Source organism: Cavia porcellus, unplaced genomic scaffold, assembly GCF_034190915.1.
Source record: "Cavia porcellus strain 051 isolate PalLab524CR breed Dunkin Hartley unplaced genomic scaffold, mCavPor4.1 scaffold_4, whole genome shotgun sequence".
Classification (NCBI taxonomy): Eukaryota; Metazoa; Chordata; class Mammalia; order Rodentia; family Caviidae; genus Cavia; species Cavia porcellus.
This window is the reverse complement of record NW_026947487.1, coordinates 18,792,229-18,802,718: the sequence shown is the minus strand read 5'-3', so window position 1 is coordinate 18,802,718 and position 10,490 is coordinate 18,792,229. Positions and strand designations below refer to the sequence as shown.

The following is a 10,490-nucleotide window of genomic DNA, read 5'->3' as shown; positions in this document are numbered from 1 at the left end:
AAGGTGTACCACATATCATATGGCTGATTCTTGGCACTTTAATTTCACCCACCCTGGCTTTTGAAGCATCCTGTACAAGAGACAGTTTCTATTCTGCCATCTCTATAATAGCTTTTTGGGACATGCAGCAATATACACTATGCATTTCAGATTAGAATCTGTCCTCCTCCCAACCTCCACCCCCACTTAATCATTTGGCTTTCTGGGGCTTCATCATTTCCATTAATGGAAAGAAGACATTTGGACACTTGTGTAATCATTGTATTTGCAGCCTGATCCATATACTTGCTGCAGCACAAGGACATGTGGTCATATACTATAGCACTTTCTTCTCAGTACACCTCACTATTCATTAAACAGGAGAGATTATTTTCCCACCTAATGGGGTGATAAAAATAAAGCACTTATATTTGGGGGTTGAATTACCTTTACATAGTTGCCTCAGAAATAATTTCCATTATGTATCTTTGCTGCTGAGTGTCTAGTGATTAACAATTCACTCAGGATATACATTTTGTTATTTGAGTCGGGAATTTTATTTTTAACAGAAATTTTAAAAAGATTATAAAATCAGCTTTTAGAATTGTCATGAGATAATTTTGTATTTTTCTCATAATTATAGATTCTTCTGTTTATTAAAGTAACAATGGACACTTCTGAAATGTCACTGATATTTCTTACTTTGTTCTTTTCAGTAAGAAGTTTAATTATTTTCTAACTCGGAATAACAACAACACTACAAATAACAATAAATAGCCTTAACAAAATAATAGTCTGAAAGCAATATTATATTTTTCTTAAATCATTTCCAACCATATGTCAATTAAGGTATAAAATATAGAGTTTTATTTTCATACAAGGTCAATTTTAGGGACAGTTTTTAAAAGTACAACTTCATTTCCAATCTTACCTGGTTATTTAGCTGTATAATTTTGTATTCATGGACAAAATAAAATTATTGAAGTTTTGGTTTTCAGAAGACAGTTTTTTGCTATGAAAATATTTTTGGCATATTCACATTTACGGGTATATTGAAAAAATGTAAATTTAAAGGTCTTAATTTTGCCAATAGACAATCTGAAATTCGCATCAAATCTATCAGTTTTCAAATGCTCTGTATTTTTTTTTTTACATTTGTTCATTTTATTTTCCTCTTGCAAGAAAATGCTAAATGCTGAGGGGCACTGTCAATTTTTATGTTCCATGAATGAATATAATTATAAAATGCATGAATCATAACACATAGCAATTTTTTGGTACTAGGAAAGAGTTTCATCATAGAATAAAATAATAAAATAAATTGTGTGTGTGTGTACGTGCATGTGTGTGTGTGTATATGTGTGTGGAGGGGAGCACTTGAAAATTTGTCAGCTTCTATGGCAGGGACTAGTTAAATATGTTCCTTGAACAAAAAACAAGAATATGGATTTGGTGGAATGATGATGAAATGGAAAACAAAGGTCCAAATGAAGAACTAGAGCAGTAGGAAACAAACATTTTTTTTAAAATTTTTCCATCAAAACAGAACTTATTCTTCAAAGACTCAAGATGCAAATAATTAAACAATAAGCCAGCAGTTTTTATTGAGTAAAAATACAGGATATCCAACATAATTAGATAGTAGTCCCCAGAGGATTTATATGACTTATGTTATTTTAGTCAAAGAGCTAAGTAAACCGGTCCTAAAATATCTACCCTGTTATGAATAAATCCCACATCTGTTAGCAGTTTGGAAAATTTGCTTTGAACCTAGTGAGGTGCTGTAACCAACAGCCCTTTCCCTCCCATGAGGCTCATCCGTGTTTGGTTGCATTACTCAGTGTGATGTTTCTCCTCTGTCTTCTCTTTATTTCTCTACACTCTTTCTCTCACTCTCCTCCTTTCTGTCTTTAAATGTTTCTAAATATGTATGCTTCCCTCCAAGTAATTTAAACATGGTGCTAAAGTATTTTATAATACATAGAGACAATTTTCATATTTGAAATGTTACACAACAAATTTTCAACTCTTTTATCTCTCACAGTTTAAAGTGAAGATATACTTTTGTCACACAACTGCATTCTTAACTTGGGTGTAATTTTTCCGGAGTACTTATAGTGAACTTCTAATTTAAAATCAAACAGTATGATTCAACACGTGATAAGGAATTTTATAGACAGAAAATTCAATAGCTGACCAAAATATGTTTTGTACTCTGATAGGCAGTCTGAGGGATTGTTTAGATTTATTATATTTCTCTCCAATTCAATCTCATCTTGTAGCCTTCCTTGTCTCCCCTGGGCCCATTGCTCATGGTTTGCTTTGTCTTCGGTGTCTGAATCTGGAAATCTCCTTTCTTTAGTTTCCCCCATTCTTTCCCTATAAAAGCTTTCTGTAGGTAAGTGCTTTCCAGACCTTTTAATTTTTTAAACAAATAAAAAAGAACTCCATGCATGTATTAATCCATTTTTAATAGTCACTTCTGAAAGACAGGGCAGCTTCTTGGTATTGTTTTGAATTGCTATTATCTTAAAGGAGTTTTATTTTTATCAGTGTCTATTGTGACATCCAGTTAAAATGACAAAGACTCTCATGCTGGGCAAACTGAAGAGACAGAAAAAAATTCAGTGAACCCTTTAGTTCACTGAATAAAAGACTGAGACCGGCAGCAGATGATTTTTTTTTAAATATATTTTTTCATATTGTACTGATGCTATAGTTCCTCTTACACAGTTTTTGTGTAGTATTAAGACAACACGGTATTTAGTATGGAAAGAACTTTTTCTAGCAGGTTATAAAGTTAGGTCAGACTTAATACACTGCTGCCATCTATGGACAGAAAACCAATATGAGTTTTAACTTCAAATCTGTGAGTGATATTTTTACATATATGTACATTACTTCTTACAAAACTCTCAAAAATTATCATATATATATATATATATATATATATATATATATAAAATGACAGTATGCTTATTAACATCTGTTAAAATTAGGAAAGTTTCAATCTGGAAGAAAAGGCTCAGTGAATATAAACGTCAGTATCACTGCACTGCATGGCTGCAATGTATTGTCACTACTTTAGCTGATAAAATGTTTTCACGTACTATATTTTAAGGTTATAAGCAGAAAGAATACAACTATATTATGAGCTCAGTTTCAGGAAAGTGGAAATCAAGGTTAGAGTGATCAATAAATAATTTTGCCCAAGATAATGAACTGTCCAGTGAAAAACCTCATGCCAAAGTCTTGGCACTCTCTGATGTCACCTTTACATGTATTTGTAAAATGTGTAATAGGTGCTTTAGGGAAGTTATAGTTAATCAAGAAGGCAGGAGAGGTGATGTTTTAAAAGATATAAAACACAACGATGTAAATATGAGTGTATGAGGAAAAAGCATGCGATTGTGTGTGTATCTCTCACTCCCTGTGCTTCACAGGGCAGTACTGATATCCCTCAGTGGTAGCTAGAATGGCAAAGGTGGCTTTACAAGGACCGAGAACTCTGCAGTCTCCAAGAACATATTTCATGCTTACAAAGACAGAATGAAGGCAAACAGATCATTTTACAAAAGCCTGATTTCAACAATAATGAAAAAATGAACTTTCCAGAATCAAGATCTGGAAGCACATATCTTTTCCTGATAAAGATATTTGGCACCACCTCAGAATTTGCTAAATATTGCACCTCTAAATTGGAGATTTTTTGGGAGAGAAACAGGAGAGAAATAGGATGAGACTTGGCTGTATGTCCTGAGGCATATTTCTGTCTTAATTTAATCACAGAGTTCTTTTAAAATAGTTTTATTGATTATTCACATAATTTATTTAAATTGGATTTCTATAACACTTAAAATATTTAACATATCACCAAAACGTAAGGCAGTAGGTAAAAAGTACTGTAATATGCAAGTGATTCATTATATGTCATGAGGTAGGGATTTCTTTCTTTTCTCTTTTTTTCTTGATAAGAATTTCTTATTTAAGTATTTCCATCCGCAAAAATTCCTCCTGTAAGGGAACTAGCTTCTCAGAATACGTCAAGAAATATCCTTTTCTTATAATGAAATTATTAAATTTCATTCCATTTCACAACAACATTTTGGTCCTTATTTACTTTCATTTTCTCATACCTGGGGCACAAAGCAATGTTTACCCATGTGATTACAGTTTATTTCATATAAGAGTATTTGTTCAAAAGGAAAAAAGGACTAGGGTGAGGGAAGTGGGGAAGGAAGGAGAGGAACAGAAAGTATATATGAGTTTTTAAAATGGAAACAAAGCTTTGTAAATAGTGAGAGAAAGAGGGGATGAAAGGAGGAGAGAGAATTAGGGAAAAATAGAATCAAAACAAATCATGTGCAGGTAAAAATTTCCAATAATCAGCACAATCATTATGTTTATCTAAAATGTACCATTAAGCTTAATTTAAAAATTATTAAATTTCAATATCAACTATTGATAAGCAAAAAACATATATATATATATATATATATATATATATATATATATATATATTTGCTACCAATACCTCATGCTTGGCAGGCAGGCATCATCTCCTGAGCTATGCCCCTGGCTTCAACATTTTTCTTTTGCTTTTTGTCCTGGGACTCGAACTCATGACCTCACACTTGCACATAGGCACTGTACTCCTGAGCTATAGCCCCAGCCCTGATTTGCATGTATATATTTACTTCCAAGTTATATCCAAAGAGTAGAGATCTACATCTAAAATGGCTAATTAGATTAGTGTAAATAATCTATCTCTACTTTATAACTCACTGTGGGTTTTTTGGTATGGATTTGAGCAAATGAATGTCAGTTTATCTCTATAATTTGCTCACACTTGACTTTGTCTCAAGGCGATGATATTAATTTAAAATCCAAGTACATTTTAGCTGTTAATCACTTAGTAGACACATAGTAGTAAATAAGGTTTTTATGCACAGCAATAAACAAAATTGTCTACTTTTATCCATCTATCATGAGTGTTATTACTAGAAAATGTATTACACAAACTACATTCTATTTTTCTCATAAATTACATAAAACTAAACCTAAACAGCAGAATTTTACAGGACATTATAATAAGATTATTAATTCAAGTATTTTCAATGAGTTTTCTCTAATTTTGAAACAAGACTAAGTTGTTTTTTTTTTTTTTACACTTCTACTAAATGAAAAAAAAAAAAAGTTGACATAGTAAAAAAAAAAAAGACTGTAGTGTAGTGCTCCTGACCTTCTCATCTCAATGTTAGTATAAACAATCGTGGCATTCCAGTGAGGTGTGGATAACACTTCCTTCATCTCTGTTTCTAATTTTAACAGCAAATATTAGGAAATAGTCTGCTTTTGTTCTTCCAAGGTAACTCTGACTTTGTCTTGTCTTTTCAAGAGTGTTTAATTTCTTGAGACAATTATTTTTATTATAATTTTGCTTATACAAACAAACACATAAACAAATTTAAGGGGAGGATGTGGTCAGAGAACGTTTTTCCATAGGAACATTTCATTTTAAAGTAAGGTGGAGAAAAGATATGGAAGTTATTGCTGTAAAATATTTTAACAGAAATTATGATGTCGTTATGCTGTACTTTTTAAAGATAATTTCATTTGACTGTGGAAAATGGCAATAGTCTTGGTGACAGATGACCTAAAGTGCTAGTGTCAAGTACGTAAAAGAGGAGATGGAAATGTGTAAAACAAATAAAATTGGAAGCTGAAGGAGAGAAACTATTTTAGGAGGACTCCATAGTTCTCAGTTTGAACTATTAGATGTATTATGGTTCCCAAGTTATAACATATAATATGGAAAAGGAGCAGGTTTGGAGGACAAAATAATTTTTTGTTGAGTATCCTGCACAGAGTAGACACATACAGATTTTTTTTAAAAATTACTGTATTAAGAGAGAAAAAACCCACTATGTGCATGCACAAATTTCATTTTGAAATGTAAAATGTGAAAGTACTATGAGAGAGGCAGTAAGCGAAAACAATAGTGACCTGAAAGAGAAATTTCTTTTAGTTCTGTCATGTTTTTAGGTGACTAATGGATTTTTTGGAATAAATAAACAAATTACATACAAGTAATGTCTATGTTCTAAGAGCACCAAGATGAAGACCTAGTACTTACTATCATCCAATTTGAATACAGTAAGAGAGACATATGTATAAATAGATGCCTACAAATCAGGGTGATCAACAGGGTAAATATTACTAGCAAAGAATATAATCAAAGCGGTCTGAGAAGAAGGTGATGTATGATGGATCCAGACAACTTATACCAGGTACTGTCCTGCAACATAAAGAAGATGTAGGTTCAAGGAAGGGCAAACTTGCTAAAATGTGACACATAGATTGGAAGTGACGAGTGACTGAGACAGCTTTGGAATTATCATCTGGACTCTGGGCTCCTAATCTCTCTTTGCTTAGAGCATTTATTTTAGAAAACTTGGGGTTGTAAATTACATCTCCAGTTCTTGCTGTATACAGAGACTATCAGCCAGAGCTCTCTGGACTTTCCAGAGACTGCACTTTGAAAAGCAATCAAGACTGAAAGACTCTATCTTCTAGTCTTTGGGCGAGTAAGAGAAACTTTTTGATAAGTACTGTCCACAGGTGATGGCAGCAGCAGGAACAAAAGTCCACTCAAATTGAATGAAGCTTTTCAAAATCCAGGCCACCTTCCTTCTTCTTTCCTTTCATTGCATTCCTTTCATTGCACCTGGCTGCAAAAATATTGGAAGGCCACACACAATAGTGGTGGATCATTCCAACTCAGTTTCCTGGCAAACATGCCAAACATCTCTGAGCACACCCTCACAGAGACACCCAGAAATGTGCTCTGCTAATCTGTGGGAAGCCGCCTGAGATGGCGCCCATTTCCTGCTTCCGGGTTCTTCCCGGCCTGAACAAACCCGCCAAATTGTCATATCTGCCCAGTTACCCGTGACGCTAGCCTATCAGCTTGTTAGGCGCGCTTCTCTGTGATTGGATACTGCTTCCCCTTATAAGAGGTTGTTCCTGCCCCCAATGGGCAGAAGAGGAACCAACGTTGAGGGTGGCGGACCTTGTTAGGTCCGGTTCGCTGTACGCAATAAAGTTTGAGAGCTGATCCTGCTCGAGTTTGGCCTCCTGTCTTCCGCGGCTCCGGTCATCTGGTGGCCCGTACGGGGAAAAAGGTAAAAGACTCAGCGACGTGCCTCTTCGGCCGGGAGGTGCGATTGCTGTCGCCTGCGGTACGACGGAGGACCTGGCCCAATAACAACGGAAGGCCTCGAGCGCCTCTTCTCTTCACCCTGATCAGCTACGTGAGATACAGCGGTTCCCGGGACAGGTGAGTACTGGGTCACCTGGGTTGGGTGGACGCACCTAACAGATTTTGAGCGCCACACGAGTGGACGCTGGGTTTTTTTTTCTTTTCTTTTCCCTTTGCATCTGTTTTGCTTTCGCTTCCCTAATACAGCCCGACAGGCTTTTGATAGAGCTCGATCGGAATGCTCAGAGGAGCCCGGAGCCACTGCCGATTGTGGGTCTCCGGAGGACCCTCAGGGCTCTAATTCTGATTCGGATTCAGAAGGTTCAGAAGAGGAGGTTGTCTTCGCTAAACAGGACCCTCCTGCACAGCTTAAAGAGGAATTCAGGGCTCGGGAAGATAAAAAGGGGAACCAAACACCACCCTGCTCGAGCTACTCCGCCTTACGGGAGGAGCTTAAGCCCTTCCACCCTTTGGCAAGTTCACGTTCCTTCCACCAGAGGGTATGGTCGCGGCTTCCTTTTGAGTGTTCCGGTCTCCATGCATTCCCGGTACAAGTAGGAGGCAGGGAAGGAGGAGGATATTATGAGCCCTTAGAAATTAAACAACTTAAAGCTATCAAGGACGCAGTTTCAGCTTATGGGCCCAATGCGCCATTTACCATGGCGCTTTTAGAGGCATTGGCAGGTCTGCTTTTAACTCCTGGAGATTGGACCCAGCTGGCATGCGCCTGCCTCTCCCCCGGACAATATTTAGATTGGAAGTCCTGGAATGAGGAATTCTGTGTAGAGCAGGCGGCAGCCAACAGGGAAAATAACCAGAGAGAGTGGAACAGGGATATGCTATTAGGGCGAGGAGCCTTTGAGGAAGATCAAACTCAATACCCTCGCCAGGTTTATGAACAAATTAGCCGCTGTGGCCTCCAGGCCTGGAGACGGCTGGCTGGAAAGGGAGAACATACGGGTCACCTTACAAAAATTATACAAGGGCAGGGAGAGCCATTTTCAGACTTTGTGGCCCGCATGCTTGAGGCTGCTAACAGGATTTTTCCAGATGCTGAGGCGGCTCACCCTCTCATAAAAAAATTGATTTTTGAAACCTTAATCATAATAATCATTCCCCTGCCATGGAGCACAATAACCCGTCCCCGGCCGACAAAGGGCTGGTGAGATGGAAAGAAGTCCTTACCGGACAATGGATGGGCCCGGATCCAGTGATTAGCTGGACCCGAGGTGCGGTTTGTGTTTTCCCACAGGAACCAGGCTGCGAACCGCTGTGGGTCCCGGAAAGATTGACGCGAGCAGTAAACTCCCCACCAGTTCCTGATAAAGCACAGGAGGATAAGCCCGCGGACACAAGTCAACTCGACCCTTCTGGGACCGACGCTCAGCGCCCGAGACCATCTACAAACTAAAATGTCTGGTTTGGAGCTTTTTCTATTCTGTGGGTTCCTATTGATCACCCTTCGGAATTGTTCAGTGGGGGCCGCTTGGGGGGCCACGGGATATTGTAATGAACCTCAACCTGATCCCCTTAAACATACTTCCTCCCTCTTCGCACAGCATCAACTTTGCAATGTGCTGGGTGCTTGCTTAGACCTCCGCCCCTTTATGACACTTAATCAGACACTGAAAAATACATCCTCCGCAGCCAATATGACCCACCCGCTTAACTCCGATGCAAACCCAGCAACAGGTCAAGGTCACGGCTATGACAGCCATGCAAATGACAGCAGGTGGTCCATCAGGCCAGCAGGCCGCCGCATATCTCCTTCACATTGCAGAACATCAGCTATAAGAGCTGAGTGGGCAAGCCAATGACAGGTAAGACGGGAAAAGCCCTCCCAGTCAACCTAAGACAGGCTCCACTCAGATATACATGGCCTATAAGGCCAGGGGTCCCTCCCGGAGTCAAACTATTGGCATTGAGATGCGAGACCAAGGGTACTGCAGTGCCATCCGCCCCAAAGGTTGGGGGGAAGGCAGGAATGAATGTCTATATGCATCCAGGTTCGGTTCACAAAAGCCTGGCCCTGCGAAAAAATGAACCACTCACCTTGAGCATGGTCCTGGCGCAAGGATATGCACAAAACAGGGTGATGCACAGCAGGGTATAGACCTCTACATTCTCTCATGCCTCGGCCTACAAGGTAGGCCCACTCCTAGGTGTCTAACAGCAACAAGGTCATAGACACCTTGGAGGGACCCACAGACCATCCTATTTTAATAAATAAAAAAGGGGGAGATGTGGGAAGCCGCCTGAGATGGTGCCCATTTCCTGCTTCCGGGTTCTTCCCGGCCTGAACAAGCCCGCCAAATTGTCATATCTGCCCAGTTACCCGTGACGCTAGCCTATCAGCTTGTTAGGCGCGCTTCTCTGTGATTGGATACTGCTTCCCCTTATAAGAGGTTGTTCCTGCCCCCAACGGGCAGAAGAGGAACCAACGTTGAGGGTGGCGGACCTTGTTAGGTCCGGTTCGCTGTACGCAATAAAGTTTGAGAGCTGATCCTGCTTGAGTTTGGCCTCCTGTCTTCCGCGGCTCCGGTCACTAATCGAGGTATCGCTTAATCTGGTCAAAACGATCAAAACCTTTATTGACTGGTTGGAGATGAAAACACAAAGACTGTAAAGAAAATCACAAAATACACATTCCATGAAGAAACACTTAAATGTATATGTATAATAAAGCTTTGTAGCTAATCTGCTGATTAACACAACTTCAGTGTTGTTACATGGAGTAGCAAATAATCGCACAATTTTAATTCAGACGCACTTATAGAAATACAAAACATTGTGTAATATAGAAAATAGGAAAAATTTATTTAGAATTTTACTTATTCATTTCAAATTAAAGTATTTGTTTTTACCTTTCAACAAATCTGTAATGATTCTACTGTATGAACAATCTGGGAATGAGTTCATTAAAAGCAAGGAAAGTGGAACATCAGACAATTTTTTCTTCAAATTTTCTGTGAAAGCAAATATTTTTGTGTTCTTCAACCATAGTAAACTGTAGGTAAAAAGATCAAAGATTATAAAAGCCAAAAAAAGTCTTCATAGGTAAATCCACAAAGTCTGCAAGATAATAATGGTTCAGTTGATGTTAACTTGATAACACCAGGTAAATGATTGTGCTCAGGAGAAGCTGGGTTAGGTTTAAAGGTTAATGGCTGCTTGCTGTAAGTATGCACTCTGTATTTACATGGATATCAATTCCCTTTAAAAAGAATTGTTCCAGTGAGAGTAGCAATTT

At 38.4% G+C, this 10,490-nt stretch overlaps 1 long non-coding RNA gene across 1 annotated transcript; it reads left to right on the top strand.

Moving 5' to 3' along the window:
• The first annotated feature begins 8,826 nt into the window (after positions 1–8,826).
• Positions 8,827–9,743, top strand: LOC134475569 (uncharacterized). The gene is made up of 2 exons (XR_010046736.1): positions 8,827–9,060; positions 9,099–9,743. It is a non-coding gene; the product is annotated as an uncharacterized LOC134475569 (long non-coding RNA).
• Positions 9,744–10,490: the final 747 nt, after the last annotated feature.